Source organism: Trachurus japonicus, chromosome 17 (genome assembly GCF_045865225.1).
Source record: "Trachurus japonicus isolate A0001 chromosome 17, Traja_1.0".
NCBI classification, from domain to species: Eukaryota; Metazoa; Chordata; class Actinopteri; order Carangiformes; family Carangidae; genus Trachurus; species Trachurus japonicus.
The window spans coordinates 28332543-28354984 of NC_140923.1; positions in this window are offsets into that span (position 1 = coordinate 28332543).

The window sequence follows — 22442 nt, forward strand, 5'->3', positions numbered from 1 at the left end:
TAGCAAACAGCACTAAAAAGAAATACAGTTTTAATATTTCAAAGCAAAGAAGCTGCACCATTGCCATGAATGGCCTCAATATACATGGCTCTTATTAAAATATGACACAACAACACAATTTTTTATCATAATTATTGGGAGCTTTATTAAGCAGACATGTGACATGCAGACATTTCTTCTTTTTCTGTCACTACTTTTTTGGTCCTGCACCTGCCTACTAGTTGGATGTGCGTGCACTTTCCTCCTTTGCAACACAAAACATCCACTCACAAATGAGATCAGTAAACAGCGCTCATCCAAAACCTTAGGGGACTTAAGGTTTACCACTTCAGGGAATCAATTATGTTTTCAAGGTTTAGGAAAAAAAGAAACTCTTTTCTTTTTTAATCCATTCTCCTGTATGTGATAGGTCTAAAATGAAGGAAACCGTATTCATGAAAGACTACCCCATTTTATCATCCATATGCATCATCCCTCAATGTCCTGATTGCTGCTCTGAATATTGCATCCTCTTTAATGATTTAATACGTTTAAATGAAGAAAATCAAATTAATCAAATCATCCATCCATTTTTAATATTGCTTATCCTGTTCAGTGTCCCAGGGGTTTGAGGCACATCACAGCATGCACTGGTAAAAAAAAAAAGAAAAAGAAAAGAAAAAGCGATTCATTTAATCAGTGTTCATTATGCCTGTATATTTCTCCCCAGCCTCTGCTTCTGTGTTATGGAGTTGTTGAGTAATGAAAATCGAATTGGAGACAGGCAGAACATAAAGAGCTTAATCTTGTAATTTCATATAATTTGCAGGTGAAAGATGTTGTACATTTCATTCAGGCAAAACATGTATTTAATTTTAAATGGATAATATTCCTATTTTTGCCCAACAGTTTACTCATATAACCTCTTAAAGAGGAACTTTGCCAGATTTTTACCTTAGGTATGCTACATTTTTACCTTAATTAAACGGCTTTGGAGTAATTAAATGAATTAAAGTGATGATTAATGACTTGCAACTTGTTACTGTACGAGGGAGAATCTTTTTTTAGTTTTTTTTTTTTTTTTTTTTTTACATAATGTTAATATGTTAAAGGTCCAGTGTGTAATTTTTGTCCAGGTTTATTGGCAAAATCTGAATATACTACCCATGAATATATTTGTATAAGTGTATAATGGCTATAAAATAAAATTCGTTTTCGTAGCCTTATAATTATTCTTTTATATATAGCAAGGGTCTTGCTTTAGACATCTTGCACCGCCATGTTTGTATGGCAGCCTGAACGGAAAATCTAGCCAGGCAGAGAGCGCATTTCGCGAGTGCATATTTAGATTTTTTTTTCTGGCCGATTACAGACACTTATTAACCGATTATGAACCGTTAACTGATAAAATTCAAATGCTCTATGCTCAGATGGCAGTTCGATCTTCCAGGGCCCTTGTTTCTTGGCGCAGCGCAGGTTGCGCAAGGTAGCGCAGCCGGTCTAATGCAAGTTTCGACCAGCGCAGCCTAGTGCAAAGTCAGATTGGAAGATTGGTAGATCGCGCTGCGCTGAGATAGGTGTGGCCGCGCAGCAGGGGGAGGCGTCACAGATTCTGCTTGGTGCAGTGGAAGTTTTGTGCGAAAATGTCCCGCCGAGGTTGCGCTGAAAGCTCGCCACCTCCAACCAGGTCTACTCTCAGCGCAGGGCGGAGCGCAGCAGGTGCAGTGGAAGTTTGGCTGACTGACCTGCAGTGCACACACGTCACCAAGACCTCACAGGCAGATCTCCACAGTTCCAGACACATTTCAATGCAATAAATATCCACAATAACCACTATTTAATGCAACTAATGGAATCAACACGTGGATTTATATCTATATAGATTGTCCCGTCACATCTGACGTCAGATCAAAGCAGAGATCAAAGGCTGTGGCACGCGTAATGGAAACTCCACCTGAATTAACACAGCAGGGACGAACTGGCACTGAAAAGCAGCTGTGGATGTCCCAAGCAGGACTGAGGGTGGATGACTGCATGTCGCTGCCGTGTTGAGACTACGCACTGCTGTTGTGATGATCGCTTTATTTATTTATTTACTTATTAATTCATTAGCGCGAGCGACCGCATCACGCAGCCGTATTGAAAAACAAAACACAAATCATCATCTCTCTTAGTCCACCACAACAGCCTCGGTATCAGATCAGTCAGTATATAGCCTACTACAGTATACTCAGCATCTCTATCACAGAAAAAAAAGAAAAAAAAAGACGGACAGAGAGAGAGAGAGCGTCCTTTACGCTGATTTCATCCCGCATGTTTGTTTATGTTGTGATTAGTGTACACCTCTCATCTGTCTTACACAGGGAATAATAAATTGAAATGAATAAATGTGAGTTTCTTCATTAGTTTATTAGTTGTTGTTTCTTACACTGAGCACCGGTTCTCAGTGTATCAGATCAAACCTGATTAAGTATATTAGTAAACTCATTATTGGTCACTCTGAGCTCGGACCTCCGGACCAAAACAGCTGTTTCCTCCTGGGAGAGGTTCGGCCTCTGGCGTCGCTGTCTCCTCCGTCCATGTCAAAGTATAAAATGACAAACTTGCAGCGCGCATCGCCTGCCGCGCAGTTAAAGGTGAGGAGAGGAGCTCCTTTGATTGGTGAAGATCCGAATCGGCTGTGTTAATCCCACTTCTCCTCCTCCTGTCTCCCTCCCGCCCTCTCTCCTCCCTCTTTGCCGTTTGCGCCGGTGGGAGGGACGAGGGGAGGGATTGCGCTGGTCTTAGTCTGACTGCGTGGCCCACCAATCTTGCGAAATGGACCTGGGCCACACCCCGTTGACGTGGCGAAGCTGCGCTGAGGTTAGACTTCACCTGGTCTAAGAAACTAGGGCCCCCAGTGTTGAACTGTTCTTATACGAAGTGCAGCCAAACACCAGGCTGAAGAGAGAGGAACAGCAGAGCTACTCTGACAGTCTTATCAGTGGAGCTACAGGTGAACTGGCTGGGGAGCTTCTGCCACTTTGCCGACGGGAGTGGTGACCAGTCTAGAATCTGAACGCTAAATGTCATGCCTTGGCAGAGGGTCCCAGAGGGACCTGGCGGCGGTCTATCGTCTTGAATCGTCGTGGACTTCACTTTCACTTTCATCGACTTTCAAACTATAGCTTTAAACTGCAATAAAACTAGCTACATGTGTCTGCTATTAAATGGTGTATTTATCACTTCAACAAATACAGCTTAGTCTCAAAAACAAGGAGTGAAATAGCACAATATACCCCAGAGTAGCCTACTTCAGGGTAGTTGTAAAGACTGTGGTTAAATGCAACATCATTCATGACATAAGAATATAACAAAAAACTTGCTTTTGAAACGACAAGACAAGAGGTAAGTGACAATAAATAAATAAATCCCTCCTAGGGATTTATTTATTTTAGTTTTATAGAATATAATAGAAAATACTTAATAAATCCCTAGGGATTTATTAAGTATCCTAGTATCCCTCCTAGGGATTTATTAAGTATTTACTATTATATTCTATAAAACACAAATTATACAGCATACAGTATTGAAATGTGATCTGTTCTGTCAGATCCATCTCTTTTTCAGACAACAGAACCAGGTATTTTACTAGATTAGTGTCTACATCAAGATGACGGCTGTAAAACATGTGCTCTGAATAAATTCAGTGGCACATGTAAAATAGATCACGTCACATGTAAACAGTTCATTCAGAATGATTTGAATCAGAATGAAAAGAAAAAGTCTGCATGTAAACCTGGAAGTAAATTTGACATCAACTCCATCCCAAACGGAAATGTGAAGACCAGCCAGTGAGCCACGCTGTAGCTGCACACCCTTGGCTGGAACCCAGGTGGTGAAGTTGCCAATTGGTTATTTTCAACAACACCCTCTGGATGAAAAGCTGCAGCCAAGAGCACAGCTAAGATAGCTTGCCAGTCAATATTTGAATACCGCTGGGAACTTATGATTCTGTAATCTAAAGATAAGATAAACGTTTGTGAGAGGACGCAAACTGACCAACTTTTGTATCTGCATGTAGTATATTTTTGTATGTGCACAGTGTGTCAAAAAGAAGTAAAGTCCATGAGAAAACGTACAATTCAGCTTCTAATAAACCACCCCCTTTTAAAACCAAAAAATATTGTTTGATAACTCAGTAGTTACAAAGAGAAAGATAAGCTAAAACAGAATTGGCATTTCATAAATACAAAATAAATAAATAAACAAATGTTTGGGCATTGCTTTTCATCCACTTTAAGATTGTTAAGAATTTCACTCCACATATTAATGTGCAGAAACTTTTTTATTTTTGAATTTGAAATTCCCCCTTAAATTATAACTTCTTCTCTACTCATGAATAGCTTTTGAATATTTCCCAGTAATGAGTTATGCTTGGCCTTGAAGACTATTTGTTCAGTGTCATATTCCTTAAGATCTGTAAATTTGAAAACTTTTGACAGTAAGACTAATTTATTGGTGTGATCCAGATACTCTGCATTATGGATAATGCATACTGCTCTTGATTGTGAATAGATGAATATAAAGAATTTTTGAATCTCTGTGTATTTGATCTACTTACCGAATAGCATTTTCTTCCAATTCTTCCCACTGTTATCCTCTGCAAACAAAAACCGATTCCCTAACTTGGTTACTTTGCATATATTATTGATAGATGTTATGAGTCAGTCTGGTGGGGTGTACGGTAGAGTGGTTGCTAGGGACTCACTGACATACACCTGAGAAGGGGGCGTGGTGTTGGGGGATTCTCAAAATTGGTGGCAGCTGCTCCCGAGGAGAGAGTCGGGATTTGGGCCGGAAGTAGGAAGAAAGCGAGGGCCCACGAGGAAGACGCGACAGGGAAAAGGTGACTCAACGACACCGAGAAGACTGAAGCGACATCCACCACACCACCATTTGTTTTTCTTTTTGACCCACACTTAATGAACTTAAACAACTAAACAAAGAGCGGGCTGTCCAAGAAATCGAAGTCAAAGGAGACGGCCGGAGCCAACCCACGGACAGGGCGCGTGCAGTTAACCTGGGTGAGTTTCCCACAGCACAAGACCCCCCTCCAGATAGGACTGCACTCACCCATAACTAAATAAATAACTTCACTTACAAGTCGATGCATCACGCAGGGACTGGTAGGTTTATGTTAGGTGCTGGGCTAACCTTTGGGAGGGGGTTTCTGATTAGGTAGAGCTGAGGGGCCTAGCGCCGCAACAATTGGGGGCTCGTCCGGGATTGAAAGTTAGCGTTAGCGCGTCCAGGTTGGTTTTGTGAATGAAGCGTTGTGTTTTGCGTCGTGTGGTGGTTGATGTCGCGCGTGGAGGTTAAACAGTGTGTGTTGTGGACACCACGTTTTTGATTGATGCCTTGTGGGTTACAGTTTGTTCGGCGTTGCCTCATAGCTGGGTGAGGTGCACGTTTGTAGTGTGACAGTGACGCGTCGTCCTGTTGTTGCTCTCTTTTGTGGCGCGTGTGGCGCTTTGGTGTTGCGTTTTGGAGAGCAGCTTTGTGCACTGACTTAATTTGGCTTTGTTGTTTGGTCTATAGTTGACGCATTGTTTGTTTTGGGTGTCTTTTGCCGTCCATACTTTGTTGTGTAGCTGAAAAGATGGCAGAGTTTGAGGCAGCAGAGTTTCTTGGAGCAGATGTAACCCGCACTCGGTTAGCTAAGCTTGACAAAGGTAGATTGTGGCAACTGATGGAGTATTTGGAGTTGGAGACCCCAGAGGAGGCGAAGAAGCCCGAGCTTTTGCTGTGCATTTTGGTCAATTGCAATCCTGAGGAGGAGAATAAAGAGCGTCAGCGACAGCAAAGGGAATTGGAGCTTCAGGAGAGAGAGAGAGAGAGAGAGAGGGAACATGAGCGTCGGGAGAGAGAAAGAGAGGGAACGTGAGCTTCAGGAGAGAGAGAGAGAGAGAGGGAACATGAGCGTCAGGAGAAAGAGAGAGAGAGGGAACATGAGAGGCTGAAACTCAATTTGGAGAAGGCTAGACTTTCTTTGGACAACAGACGTCAGGAGCAAAGAGAAACTTTTGATTTGAGTAAGTGTTTCTCTTTGGTGCCACGGTTCGATCCCGAGAGGGTGGAATTTTTTTTTGAAATGTTTGAGAAAATAGCGATACAGTGAGCATGGCCTAAGGAAGAGTGGGTGACCCTCATTCAGGGCTCCCTGACAGGCAGAGGCGGTCCTGGTTAGTTTTACGCCCTGGGCGAAACCATCCCTTGCCCCCCCCCCCCCCCAAAAAAACCCCCCACTAACGAACAAACACAAGAATATATTATATGGGGGGGGTTCTTTTAAAATGTATTCCCCTACAGATTACTGATTACATGTCCCAAAATCTGTAATCTGTAATGCATTTCGATTACTCAAGTAAAGTAATGTATTCTGACCCTGACACCTGCCTGAGCGCCTTTAACACTAAATTTGATCTCACACATGATCTTATAGGCTACCATGGCTCCTTTAAATTAAATCATCAATAAATGTGTTTGAATTTGTCAAACCACAGTTTAATTTGTTACTGATCATCCAGCCATATTTAAATTATTTTTTTAAATAGCCAATCACATAAAATTATAGGCTTAGCCTATATTAAAACTAAGCAGCTTGACTACAGCCTCTGAACCTCTAAAAAAATACACAATTTAAAATAGGTTTTGTTTGTGAGTGTAGGGCCAGCAACATGATGATATTTTGAATATATGACAGGAACCACTGTTCCATCTGTAGGCTAAACTAAAAATGTGATTAAACTCACGTCTCTGCTGAAGTCGGTGTGGTTTTGGAAACAGCGTGACGTTGGTCATTATAAACATCATGACAGTCCAGGATCCTTCTAAAAACCTGATCCTGTCGCAGTTCATTCATGTTGTTTACCAGAGACCGGACATTGAAGGGAAGAAGAGGAATATTGCTGGGCCTCCCAATAGCAACATTACCAAAATGAAGCCAACTTCAGGGCGAGGAGTTTAGCATGCTTTCTTTCCCCGCATGAGAGCACTCTGGGCCGGCGGAGCATCCGACGTGAGACCTCAGCAGTCGCCCCCCCCCCACCCCCCCGCCTCTTCTGACACACACACAACCTGTTAGCAAGTTGACGTGACATAGGGGCGCCCCAGCGACCACTCCACTAACTTGACGGCAAGTTTTGTTTTGTCTGTTTTTTTTTTTTTGGAGAGCGCTTGTGCGCCCTCACAAAGATTGCGCCCTGGGCAGTCGCCCACATTGCCCATAGCTAAAATCGGCCCTGCTGACAGGAAAAGCTCAGGAAGCTTATGTTGCTTTAGACCTCGCTCAGATTGGCGACTACGATGTGGTCCGAAAGGCAGTGCTTAGAGCCTACGAGCTAGTTCCTGAAGTGTACAGGCAGGGATTTAGGTCTGAGAGAGTACGTCCAGGACAGACTTACCTAGACTTTGCCCGTCAACAGGAGGCAGCTTTCGACAAATGGTTGAGAGCAAGTGAAGTGTACATTTTCAAGGAGTTGCGAGAGCTGAGTGTGTGTAGTGTTGGAACAGTTCAAGCAGAGTTTGCCAAAAGTCATACAGACCTACCTGAATGATCTTGATACCAAAACTGTGTGTAAGGCTGCTGAGGCTGCTGACAACTACAGTATGTCCTCATTCATAAGGACTTGTGGCATGATAAAAACACACTTTTACTCCCTTGCTTTTAACTCACCTTAATTTAAATTTTTTATCTGTCACTTCCTACAAAAGCACTTGCAGTGAGCTGGTCCGTTTGTTTGCTTTTAAAGTGATTTTGTGTTTATGTGCTTATGTCTTTTATCTTAATCTTTTATGTCCCAATGTAAAGCACTTTGGCTTCCCCTGTGGTTTTTTAAATGTGCTATATAAATAAAGTTGATTGATTGATTGATTGATGAACCAAGTTGTCAGATTAAGAGGACAGGGGAGCTTGAACGGCGTCCTGGTGATAAAACTGGCGCTGGTTGCCGCCCCTCTGCGAACCCTCAGACTAGTGGGCGTCCACTTAAGCCCTCTCCGTTCCATGGAGAGATCATCTGCCATTATTGTCGCAAGCCTGGTCACATTAAGTCACATTGTCCATCCTTCCAGAGAAAAGATGGCTGGAGACGGGAGGCTGGACGTTCACTGCCCTGTAATCTTATGAGCCTGGATCCAGCCCACCGGCCCGTGGAAGCAGCTGAATTAGAGATGTTTGATGGTTTCCTGTCTAGTGGGAGGGTCGCAGTTGAAGAAGGGGGTACTGAGGCATCAGTTACTGTTCTCCGAGACACGGTTTCAGGTCAGTCCGTCATGGTAGCAGGTACCATTGACCTGCCTGAAACCTCTGCCATGGGAACATTTGTGCCTATTAAAGGTTTTGGGGGTGCGTATAGTGCTGTTCCACTCTATCGAGTGTTTGTGTGCACCAACATCTTCATTGGTTATGCTAAAGCGGCAGTGGCTCCTGAACTTCCAGTGAGGGGGGTGACCTTCCTACTGGGAAATGATTTGGCTCACAAACAGGTGGTGGTGACTCCCCTGTTGTCTCCAACCCCCTGTGAGGTGGCGGAGACCAAGGCGTTAGAGGAACAATATCCAGAGGCTTTCCCAGTTTGTGCAGTCACCCGGTCTCAAGCACAACCACTCATGGAGTCCACTGCTGGTAACACTGCAGTAGTTGAAGGACCTGTTGTGAAGGCAAAAAGGGCAAGTGACCTGCCCCCAGTTGACCTCGCGGACACTGCCTTTGCTAAGTGGTGTGGGGTGAGTGAGTTACCAGTTTTGAACCGAGAAACACTGATTACAGCCCAGAAACAGGATCCCACTCTCAGCCCCCTTAGACAGACGGCTTGTACTGCTGAAGAGAGTGAAAACATGGCAGAGGGTTTTTACTTTAAAGGGGAGGTGCTTATGAGGAAGTGGAGACCTCCGGCTCGTCCTGCTACTGATGAGTGGAGTGTGCATCATCAGATAGTGTTGCCCCAGGGCTATCGTGAAGACGTCTTGCGTCTAGCACATGAGAACCCATTAGCTGGTCACCTAGGCATTAGGAAAACCCAGGCTAAGATTATGAGACACTTCTATTGGCCCAAGCTTCATCGGGATGTTGTAGTTTTTTGTCGGTCCTGTCATTCCTGTCAGATGGTTGGAAAACCTAACCAGAAGGTCCCTGTTGCTCCTCTGACCCCTGTACCTGTAGTGGGAGAGCCCTTTTCAAAGGTTGTCATAGACTGTGTTGGCCCCTTGCCCAATACTAATAAGGGTAACGAGTTCCTGTTGACCATCATAGATGTGACAACCCGCTTCCCAGAGGCTGTCCCTCTTAGAAATATCAAGGCTAAAACCATCATAGAGGCTTTAGTTGGTTTCTTTTCACGTTTTGGGTTACCAAAACAAGTGCAGCATGATCAGGGGACCAATTTTGTGTGAGCTTGGTATTTCTCAGGCTGTGTCGTCTGCTTATCATCCCCAGTCTCAAGGAGTGCTTGAACGGGCTCATCAGACATTGAAAACCATGATCAAAACATACAGCACTCAGTTCACCGGAGATTGGGATGTTGCGCTCTCTTTTCTGCTTTTTGCTTTGAGAGATTCTGTGAGTGAAGCCACTGGTTTTACTCCTTTTGAGTTGGTGTTCGGTCATGAGGTTAGGGGTCCACTGAAGTTATTAAAGGAACAGCTGCTTCAACCTGAGCCTGAGACAACTGTGCTCCAGTATGTGTCTGAGTTTAAGGACCGCTTGTGGGCTGCGTGTCAGGTGGCAAAGGAGAATCTCCTGAAAGCCCAGAACCATATGAAAGCTCAGTTTGACCGGAAGGCTGTTGATCGCCATTTTGAGGTTGCGGACCGAGTCCTTGCTCTAGTGCCACAGCGAATGTCGGGATCTGAGTGCATCATTTTGTGGTCCCTATACTGTTCAGAAAAAGGTTGGAGACAAAAATTACGTGATTTGCACTCCTGAGGGTAGGCGTAAAACCAGGTTATGCCACATTAATCTGTTAAAGCTGTACCAAACTCGCTCACGTGCGCCAGCTGTAGCCTGTGTGGCTATGGGGAGAGTGATAGAGGAGGATGTCAGTGGAGGTGACACTGTTGGATTCCAGTTGGGGAACTCTGAGGCCTTGGGATCTCTTGATGCACAGCTGGGGCGCTTACCGTCAGAGTGGCAGTCTGACTTTAAAGCTCTGATAGCCGAGTTTTCATCCCTTTTCCAGGATGTCCCAGGTCGTACAACCTTAACTGTTCACGATGTAGATGTAGGAAATTCTGAGCCAATAAAACAACACCCATATAGGCTGGCTCCGTCCAAGCTGGAAAATCTGAGGGAAGAGTTGGCCTACATGCTGAAGATTGGGGCAGTGGAACATGGGCAGAGTGAGTGGAGCTCTCCAGTAGTGCTAGTCCCCAAGCCAGATGACACTGTGAGACCATGTATTGATTATCGGAAAGTGAATCAGGTGACATGCTTTCCCAATTCCCCGACTGGAAGATTGTATAGACCGGATAGGTAGGGCTGAAGTTGTGTCCAAACTGGACTTATTGAAAGGCTACTGGCAGGTGCCACTAACTCAAGGGGCTAAGGAAGTTTCTGCTTTTGTAACTCCTGATGGTCTGTATGTATGCAATGTGCTTCCCTTTGGCATGAAAAATGCACCTGCTACCTTTCAGCGATTAATGAACGCTGTTACACATACAGCATGAAAAGTGGGATTTTCGTCCCCGTAAACGCCTGGAGATTTCCCTAATTTCCGGCAATTAACAACAATTTACGGACTGCGAACGTCACGTTCGTCCGTGCCACATACTGACGGAAACAAACCACTGGTCAGAGGGGCTAATTAGCATATGAATAGCGGCGAAACAGCGCCTGGTCAGAAGGTGTTAATGGCTCTAATCAGCATATGAACAGCAGCGGCCAGGCGTGGCTTGAATGTCCTCACTCAGGCCCCGTCCACACGAATCAGTTTTTTTCGAATCCGGATAAATACTTTATCGGATTGGCCTCGCGTCCACACGGATCCAGCGTTTTCGGGGGGTGAAAACGGTATTTTCTGTAAACGGGTCCCAGAGTGGGAAAATTTGAAAACGCCACCCCAGCGTCCACCCCAGCGCCACCCCCCTGGACGGCCAATATGGCTTTTTTCTGAAACGATGATGTCATGCCCCCCACCGCTCTACCTGTAACCTGAGACACACCGCTGCAGCAGCTGCACAGTCTATGGACGTAACGTAACAACAACAACGGCCGACTGCCGTCGGGTCGCTGCTGCGGCTGAATCGCGCCTGTTTAATCATCACTGATCGTCATATTTACTCTGACACGACTCCCTGTCAACATTTAATCCCACATTTGAGTTTGAATACAGCGGGGGACTTCTTCTTCTATTGAATTACAGTGGGGACTTCCCGTCTTCTTCTCTGTCTTAAGTGTTTGTGTGTGGCAGCGCTACAGCGCCACACACACTCCACACGCTCCACACACGCCTGGAGTATGTACTACAGCGTTTTGGGTCGTTTTCAATGGATCCCTGTGGACGCAGGTATTTCTGAAAACGATGCCGTGTTTACGGAGATTTTTTTTCAAAACGATTAAGAAAAAGATCGGATTCGGTGAAGCCGCGGCGTATTCGTCTGGACGGGGCCTAAGACAGTAACACTTAAGCACATGTCATTAACATGCATCTCCTTACATTGAACAGTAAGCAGAAAGTAGTAAACGTTACTTACACACAATAGTGTCTTTATCGGCATCAGGCACAGTGGTCACGAAGTCAGTCTGTGAAAACAAAATGTACGGTTAAGATGAGTATCTGTTTTACTTATTTCCTTATGCAGCAGAATGAACACATAGCCTATTCTTCTTCTTGCTCTGGTTTGTAGCTCCCCCAAGTTGTCTCAGAGTTGTGAAGATGGTGTACTGCATCCTGTGAATACACAGGGACACACTTTTATAAAGCAACTTACGCTGGTTCAGGCTACTTTTAGCTTGGGATACGGAAAGAAAGCTTTACTTTTAGGCTACTTAGCTTAGCAAGCAGGCACCGAACATATTCTTACCGCAATTTTGGGATTGTGCACCCGTCTTTTCTTCTAGAGTTGGGCTCCTCTGGCCTGTTTTTCATCTCCAAGGCAATCAGTCCGAGTCTAGTCAGCGGTAGTTATCTGACGAGACAGCCCACTAACAGCGTTCAAAAGCACTCTCCTCTCGTCGGTCTGCCGACTTGCTGTGTAAAGGTGTTCGCGTCCATGCAGAGGAGTTGAGGGGGTGGAGAAGTTAAGACGCCGTCCAGCCATTGTAGTCAACGAGTCAAAAAGTTGTGAGAAGAAGTTTGTTTACGCCTTGCAAGTACTTCCGTTAGTCCTGCCCATGACCTCATGTGATTGGATGAGGACCAGGAGTCTCGTCGGGTTCATTGTTATATGGAAGAACTCGCGAGATGTGGTTTGCCCATCTCTCAACACTCATTCCAAACTTAATATGTTCAAAGTTGTATTCATTTAGACAAACCTGGGAAAAGTCCTGGGAAATAGTGTCCCATTAAATTGTCGAGTTAAAATGCGGTTGCTTTTCACTGTTGTGGTTGTTGTATTAATCTTTTTTACATAACATTGTAATAGATAACACATTTTACATAATTTTTAAAAACCTATTTAGATGATGATTAAAGTCAATTTGTTAATTTGTTTGTCTCTTAATATGTTTCTTTTAAATAGTTTTTTTTTTTTTGATGTTTGAAATTGACAGTGGGTTTTATAAGGATTAAAATTAAGTTAATACCTTTCAGAAAAATGTTACCTGGAACACTCCCCCTGCTACCATGCTACACTGATTTGCATTTGTATAGCTCACAGCATGATCATTTACATGTTAAAGCCTCCCCTTGAATTAGGGAGAGGGGGGGGGGGACTGCCCAGCAAAGCCCACTGCAATTTCTGACAATTCCTGACAGTTGTGGGTGTTTCCTGCAAATCGTCGTATGCAGTCGCAAACCTGAACTTCTACGACGATCTACAGTGCCGCTAACTGTCGAAAATCCCACTTTTCATGCAGTGGCATGGGTTGAGCTCAGTCGTGACCTACATTGATGATGTCGTAGTTCATAGCAACTCCTGGCAGGAACATCTCGCCTCACTGCGCCTGCTCTTTGAAAGGCTGCAGGAGGCCGGGCTTGTGGTAAACTTACCAAAATGTGAGTTTGGAAAGGGACAGGTGACTTAGCTTGGGCATCATGTGGGCCAGGGAGAGGTGATGCCTAGGCGTGCCAAGGTGGAGGCTATCCTCTATCTTCCCCCACCAAAGAGCAGACGAGAAGTCATGAGGGTGTTGGGCACGTGTGGTTTCTATCTATCTATTTCAAATTTTGCTGCCGTTACTGAGCCGTTAACAAACCTTCTAAAGAAAGATGTCAAGTTTGTGTGGACAGAAGCTTGTGAGCAGGCTTTTGCCAGTGTGAAGGCTATATTGGCCTGTGAACCTGTGTTGCTGGCACCTAATTTTGAAGCACCGTTCAAACTTGCTGTGGATGCATGTGATATTGGCGTGGGGGCAGTGCTCTTGCAGGTGGACACTGCTGGTCTGGACAGGCCGGTTGCATACTACTCGAAAAAGCTTAATAAGCATCAGAGGGCTTATTCCACGATCGAAAAGGAGGCTCTGGGTCTTGTTTTGGCCATCAAGCATTTTGAAGTCTATGTATCTCATTCAGGCCGGGAGGTCATTGTGTATACAGATCATAATCCGCTGACTTTTCTAGCCAAGTTCAAAACATCAAACCCAAGAGTGTTTCGGTGGGCGCTGGTGCTGCAGCCTTACAGCCTTACACTCTATGTAAGTGATTGCCGTCGGAAGATATAACTATTTAAGACTTATATTAACACAAAAATATCGCTTACTTCTGCTTTAAGTGAGCACTGTTATCCTGTCCTTAGTGTGCAAATACACTGTAGTTGTCCTGGAGTTACCCAGTAACTACAAGGTAGTGGGCTGTATTATAAAGTATTCTTTGTTATTCCCTCCTTAGTGTGCAAATACACTGTAATTGTTCTGCAACTACAATGCAGTTGTCCTGGAGTTACCCAGTAACTACAAGGTAGCGGGCTGTATTATAAAGTATTCTTTGTTATTCCCTCCTTAGTGTGCAAATACACTGTAATTGTCCTGCAACTACAATGTAGTTGTCCTGGAGTTACCCAGTAACTACAAGGTAGCGGGCTGTATTATAAAGTATTCTTTGTTATTCCCTCCTTAGTGTGCAAATACACTGTAGTTCTCCTGGAGTTACTCAGTACCTTCTACTACAGCTGTATACTACTGTCTAAGTAGAACCAGTAAGTTAGAACACAGTTTGTTTCACGAGATAACATCATCTGGAAGTACAGTAATACAAAGACAAAACTAACTGAAGTGTCCCTGACATCATAAAATAACAGATTTCTACTGGCTTTTGTTATTTACATTAAAATTCAGTTTTGTTCCTTCTGTTATAAACTGTTTAATTTAGTTTTGACCCATCTGTCTGGTCCTTCTAAGTCTAAAATAGTGAGTCAAGTCAGTTTCATTTGACAAAATGTACTTTCTAAGTTAGAAGAGTCAAGTTGAAAAGATCGTTGTGATACTACTATCACACCGGAGTGTGACACTCAGTAGGTGCGTTTCCATTACCCCTTGAAATGCACAAAACCTAAATATCGAAATTAAAAACTGGTAATGGAAACACCTACATTTCAAAAAAAATCTCAAATATCGCAAAAAAGTTTTTGCGCTCTCATGAGGTGGTTTTTGAGACGTATCGATACAAACGTGTATCTCAAAAGTGTAATGGAAACACTTTTTTCGCTTTTCTACACGTCACCGGCGTCACCGGAGTTGTGTGTGTCCACGCTGTGTTGGTTTATGTAACTTGAGGGGACAAATGAACCACATGTTTATTGTAATGCATTGCTGACCTGGGCATTGTTTCTCAATAAATTAGAAAAACCTTTCCTATCGTTCCCCTTTTCCGTGCATGGTTGAAGGAGATTGGCTCGCATCCACGCTCCCACTCCCTCCTGCACCGACATGTCACCTTAAGTCACATAAACCAGTACGGGTGTGTGGACACAACCACCTATATTGTTGTCAGCGCCTCATCACCGCTGGTGTTTAAAAGGCTCCGTTCTTTCTGCAGTCAGGTTAAAGCGCACATCCGCCGTGTTGGTAAACAAATAGTCCTTCTATATCAACGGAGGCAACCGTGCTTGAGCAGCTTGGGTTCGAGGGGAGGGGGCATTAGAGCTTCAGCACGGTACAACTGGCCCGTGTGAGTGCGTCCTTATGCAGCGCCACACAGGCTTTGCCTTTCAGCAATCAAGCGCTGTTTTTGTCTTTGTTGAAAACAATAACAGCAACAGCTGTCGGCAGCTGAGATCGCTGTGCCGTCACCATAGAAACGCAAGACGCATTACGGCTCATTCGCAAAATACCTTTCAATGGAAACACCCGCAAATAGCAATTGCACTTTTTCGAAGTTTCAGAAATATCGCTTTTATTTTGCGAAAATCTGTAATGGAAACGCAGCTAGTGATGGAGAATGGATGGGCTCCTCCATAAAAGGTGATCTTGATCTTGATCCAGCTCCTTGGGTCAAGGCAGAGATCAGGTTCATGGGTGGCGCGCCATCTCCCTCGTCGGGTCCATTTTCATGGCATCTCAAAAACCTCACCTGTGTAGAAACATAATTATATATTGTATCATCAACTTCATCACCTAAATGCATCACTGTAAAACAAAGTGAGAAAATTAATAACTTTGAACGGTACAGTTTTTCTCATGGATTAATCCCGGTTTTACCTTTCACATCATGAATCTTTAGCCTTTTAAGCCATAACTTGTGATTTTTAAGCATATTAATCAATTACAAATTATACATATTTTTTTCTTTAACTATTGAGTAAATATTTTAACCTTTTAAAAGCTATTTCCATGCTGTTTCACAACTGTAGGCTGCACCAGTACATTAACTGTTAATGTTACTCTTGACTGTATTCATCATAACATTCATAACCAACAGTAGCATTAGCTAATGGAGCTAATGTGTACAGTACTAACACAAATACAACCTCAAAGCAAAACAACCGCAGCACTTACAGTTCCCGGTTAGCGTGGTGCATACATACAACTTGGATCAATTCTTGGAATCGTGTGCGTGTCTGCTTTAACGATTCCGCTATTGATTCCATTTGGTTCAGAAACTCGCGCATTTGCAAAAAAAACAAAACAACACACGCTGTGTTCGGGTCAGAACAAAGCAAACACGGCGTGGAAGAGCCATTATTCTACCGGACTGAACGAGAGATTAATGATGTTACGTTAAAACCAATCATCATTATAAATGAGGGTGCTTAGTGTTTATATCCACATGTCACCGTTTGTTCTCCCAAAATAAAGTTAGTCACGTGTCTGCATGAAGCGGAGCTGCTGACAGATGCAGCTGACAGTGACGTTTCCTCATCACTAAACCTGTGAGCCACCCTCCGGTCCTCCCTCCCTCACGTCGTGAGGACAGGACAACGTCTCCTGAACGGGCTACATGTCCATTCTTTGTGTTTTTCTCTCTTCATTTCCAACCACCTCGTTTCAGGTTTTGCTCGTAGCCACGTGAAATGGTTGCTACGCCCTGTGTCTTTTCTCGCGCGCGCTCTCTCTCTTTCGCTCGCTCACTCCGCATAAAAACGAACATTATGAAAACAATAACTAGTGAGAAGAATACAGATGCGTGAAAACCATGAAATGGAAACATTGTTAAATTCCTCCTGTGAGCACAGCTGCCCCACAGCCACAGTGGTCTAGTGTTAACCTGTCCAGGCAGGTCAATCCTGTCTACTTTTTTAATGTTAGAACCATTAATGCAGTGTTTTCAACCTTGGGGTCGGGACCCCATGTGGGGTCTCCTGGAATTCAAATGGGATCGCCTTAAAGCTGGGGTATGTAATCTTGGAAAACTAGCAAGAGAGCGAGCAAGATTTGAAAAGAGCACCTCCTCTAAGTTGCTCCCCCCTGCTCCCCCTCCCGTCAGTGAGTCCGTCCAAGCCACGCCCCCACAAACTAGAACGCACACAGAAGCAGCACGGAGGAGAGGAGAGCTATGAGCTAACGAGCTAGGAGTATTTTTGGATGACAACAAACAAACAGAGTCATGTCTCACTTACCGTACCTGTAAGTAAACTATATTATTATTATTAATTTTGTTTTATAGCACATCAGCCTGTGCAGACCCAGGGGCAGGTCTGGTCTGAATCTGCTGAATCTTCCCGAGGATCGGCTGGATTCAGACCCATCAGCTAAATTACATTGTAGCCTGATTGTGACGTGTTTTTCACTGACAAACGTGTATTTAGTGTTTTTATTAGTCACATAGCATATCTGCCTAACTCAGTTTTTCATTATGCATTATGCAGGGTGATGCAGAAGTGTTAGGAAAGTAAATTTAGGCCAATATCTCAATTTGGCCACAGAAATTAGTTAGGCAGATATGCTATTAGGCTAACGATATCTTTGTTGTTTGATTGTTAGAGTTTACACAATGAGAGCACTGGCTCAGACCCGAGCTACAGTCTGAGCCCTTTTTTTCCCCTGATCTCAACATAATCAAGAACTGTAAACAATGACAAGCCATTTACTGTGAACACAACATTTCTGTTAGAGAGTTCATTGTCATTCATAAACTGTAAAAGGAAAAATATAAACCAACATACAAAAAATATAATAAATGAAATTCCAGTAATATTAGTAATAATAAAGGACAACATGATGAGAAAGTCTAATCTTCTTGATGAACTATTCTCTTTACAGGCTAGAAATGAACGACTTGAGCTTGGAAGAATCTCATCAGTTGCTTCTGCCTGACAAGGAACCCAAGCCTCCTGTTTGATACCATGCAGATGTTAGCATCAGGAGATGCTCCTCCACCAGGCCCTCCAGCTCCACGTCTACCTCTAGTTCCTGTGTCTGGAAAATAAAGAGTCCACTACCCAGATCCCCATAGACAGTATAAAGGTTTTGTCCCTCGTAGAGTGTAAACACACTGTAAGACTTACTGGAGCCCTGCTGTTTATACTGTGTTCTACATTACAGATTCCTGTCAAATTTGCACTGAGGTTTACAGTCTGTACATTCCAAAGTTATTTTATTATTCTTAATTATATTTTGACTTGTATTTAAATTTGGTCTTTTGTTATTTATATTGTCAGGTTTTTAATAAAAAAATTGAGCTATACTTTTCTTACCACCACAATAAAAATAAGTGATTGCAGAATAATTACAACAAAGTTGGTATACCGTATTTCCTCTAATAGTAGCCGGTATCTATTTAATAGCCGGGTCTGTTATAATGGCCGGGGGCGTGGTTTACACGAACAAATAAAGGCCGGCCCCAAATACAGGCCGGGTCAATGGGAAAAAAAACAAACAAACAGAAAAAACCTGAATTTCAGTCACTGTGGATGCACTGGTCTCAGGCGGCCAAACACGGATGCAGTAACCCACAAGTGCCAGCAGATGGCAGTAGCTAGATCTGAAGTGCCACATGAACCCACGCTTCAAGGAAACAGTCACTGACAACTCGACCGAAGAGAGCTTTAGCAGCATGGCGTGTCACTACCCGAATTGCGACGCTACCCGATCTGTGACAAAACTGGTCACTTGTGCTCCAGCGTTTATTAGCCTAATCCTGTCCAGCTGATCGCTGCTGTTGCGGTACCTGCTACAGTAATGTGTAAAAAAATATAATTAATTGTAGGCAGAATGAAAACTGAGCACGGTAACTGTCAAATTTGAGCACCAGCATGAAACAGAGGAAGAAATAATAGCCTCTCTCAAATATAAGCCGGTCTCCAATACAGGCCGGTTCCCCTGGGCAGCTAAAGTAAATAAAGGCCTCGGCCTCTATTAGAGGAAATACGGTAACCCTTTATTGTTGCATAAGTATCTGTACATTTCCAACATGAGTATATCTACACATTGGAGAAGGTCTTTACATGGAAAAGGTGTTTCCAGGGAAGGCAGACAGGTCAGGCTGTGTATGAGGAGTGTTTTGTCAGCTCTGTTGATCTGCTCCTTTGGCCTGCAATGTAACTGTAGTCCTTCTCCACCTTTTCTGTGGAAAGGCTCCACTTCTTCGACTTTTTATTGTACACCTTGCCGTATCTGTAATAAGAGAAAAGATAAGAAGCTTTGTGTGATACATTCATATTAGCTTACAGTTTACTCGGGGTGGAGTTGTATGCGTCAAGGTCTGAAGCATAAAGCTCTGCCCCAGTTGAACAACGTCTGAAAGGAGCAACATCTATCCTAACCACCCACATAAGGAGCAGGAGGTAACTCCTGTCAAGTGTGGTGGCTGTGATACAACCTATAACCTACACCCTTGTGCACCCTTATGAAAAACATACGTTCTTACCATTTAGGGACAGAAGTGTCCTCTTCAAAAATGCCATAAAAAATTATATATTAATATTTTTTGCCTCTTTTTTTCCTGATTAAAAATAATTGAAAAAGAATAAACTAAGCATGGCGTGTGTGGTCTGTAAGATCAGTAATGTAAGTGGGTGTATGGATGGAAGAGTATGTGTGTGTGGGGTGTTGTAGAGTGTAAAAACAGAGCCAAAACATCAACTGTTGTGAGATAACTTTGGTCATACTAGGCTACCGTAGACAGTAGGTACGGGACGTAATAACGTTACGTCATGACGTGTGGACGTGACTGATAGCCGTGAGTTAAGCTGGAGCTACTGTGTTAGCCAGATGTGTTGTGCTCGTGTTGTGCTCGTGAATAAACCGAGTTACAAGGAACTCGTCGTGTCTGCTTCATTCCGTGACATGGTGTCAGAAGTCTGGACTGCACGTCGCTAACACCGGAGACGACATGGCTAAGTTTGGTCCCCCGGAGCCATTCGACTTCACCCGCCCGGCGGAGTGGCCGGTGTGGAGGCAGAGGTTTTCCCACTTTCGCGTGGCATCTAAGCTGGATAAAGAGACTGGTGAGGTTCAAGTGAATTCGCTCCTCTATGCTATGGGGAGGGATGCGGAGCCTATCTACAGTTCATTTGTGTTTCCTGCTGCCACGGAGGCGATTCCACACCCCAAGTTTGACTATGACGGTGTGGTGGATAAGTTTACAGTTTACAGTTTTACAGCGCTGACGGGGTGAAGCCGGATAACAGCAAAGTGGAGGCCATCACCAAACTGCCCAGCCCTATAAATGTGGAGCAACTTCGTCAGGTGCTAGGACTGATAAACTATGTGGGCAAATTCCTTCCTGGCCTGTCCACCATGCTGCACCCGCTCACGAGTCTACTCAGAAAAGAGACTGCATGGGTCTGGGGTGAGCCTCAAGAGCAAGCATTCAACAAAGCGAAAGCTATGCTTGTAGCAGCACCAGCATTATGCTACTACGACGCAGGCCGGCCAACCGTGGTCAGCGCAGACGCCAGCAGCTACGGCCTGGGTGCTGCCCTGTTGCAGGACCACGAGGGAGAGCTGCGCGCCGTCGCCTTCTGTTCTCGCACTCTCACAGATGCGGAAAGAAGATATTCCCAGATCGAGAAAGAGTGCTTGGCGTCTGTGTGGGCCTGTGAGCACTTTGCCCGTTACATCCAGGGAATGGGCAGAGTCCGTCTTCAAACAGACCATAAGCCTCTGGTGCCATTAATTAACCTCTTAATGCACGCCCCTATTTTTTATGTTTTTTGAAATAACGCCATGCCCAAGTTGTGGGCAGCACAGATCCCAAATAGTTTAAGATTCAGAGATGTGCCTGGTATCATTGTAAAGGTAACACTCTCAGGATTACTGTTAAGGTGTTTTTTTGATTCTGTGACTTTACTGACAAAAATGGCAAAGGTTAGAATGATTAAATTGTTTCCCCGCCCATAGGTTTGCCTATAGAATGACATGGGTACAGACATTCAGGGACCTCTCAGCAGGCTATAGACACAATAAGGCCACAGCCACAGGTCTTGGCTTCCTGCAGTCCAAATTTCAAGTCAAAAGACCAAAAGAAACAAAAAAAATACAACCGCTAAACTCCTGGCGCGCAGTAGAGGGCGCACCCCTAAAAGCAGTGGATTATAGAACTATACGCCTATCTGCATTGTGTATTTCTATGCGGCGGAGCGGGTGGCGCGCACGTCGGATACACAAGGGTTTGTTTATCAGCAACCAAACGTGATGGCGTAGTGTCATACACCGTTGAAAACCTCAGACTATTGGCTAAAAGGTTATCGGCTTCATTTCACGGACAATTTCTATTGGCTCAAGCAGCTGTCAATCAAAGTCACGTTGTCAGTCTCATCGTCACGTGTCCTCATTGGCTTTCGAGACCGGCCCATCCTCGCCACCGATTGGCTACTGCGTGGTGTCGTTTGAAGCAGGAAGACCTCACGGATGTAAACATTCAGTCACATGTAGTCACAGATCGCCATGCAACTCGTAAAATGCGGTAACGGGGCCGGTTTTTGTTTTGATCCGCGTGTATTACGTTATGCATTGGACTAAACACATGGACATATTGAGGAAAATACTTAGGTTAGAAGGAAACGGATTTCATATTTCACAAGCATGGGTACTTGGCAAGCTGTACAAACGGTCTTGTGTCATAAGATGGTCGCTGTAGATCAGCTGTGGATAAAGGGAAGACTTGAAAGGTATGTACGCATCATACGTTAGCTTAGCGGCTAGCCGACCTAACTGCTAATCCTGTTAGGGCTGTGAGCAACCAAAAAAATCATGGGTGGTCTTGAATTGATCGGGGCGATCTAAGCTTTCTAACAATGTATAACATGAATATATATGCTTAAGGGCTGCTGTTAAAAATGTTCGGGAGTAATTGATGCTAGCGCCACCTTCTGGAGCCATACCGTGGGCGGTACGGGCGTGCGTTAACTGGTTAACACATCTGACCTGGACAAGACCCCACTGAGGTGTCAGAGACTGCTCATGCGCCTAATGCGGTTCGACGTCAATGCGGAGCACGTCCCAGGTAAACAGCTGGCAGTGGCTGACGCACTCTCGAGGCAACCCCTGGATGGAGACCACAAGTCGGACACTGACAGTCAGGTCAGAGCATATGTGAACACTATGGTGGCTAGCAAGCCAATCAAGTCACCTAAGCTGGAGGAAATCCGCAGAGCCACACAGAGCGATGCTGAGCTTCAAAAAGTGATCACCTTCATCAGAAAAGCGTGGCCACAGAGAATGGCAGAGTTCTCACCCCTGCGAGGATTTCACACAGCCAGAGCTCACCTTTCGGAATCAGATGGTCTAGTACTGTATCATGATCGCATCGTAATCCCCACAGCACTCAGATCCGATGTTCTAAACCAGCTGCACGAAGGACACCAGGGACTAACCAAGTGTCGCGAGCGAGCCAGGTTAACAGTCTGGTGGCCCAGCATTGGGGCCCAGATCACCAAGAAAGTAA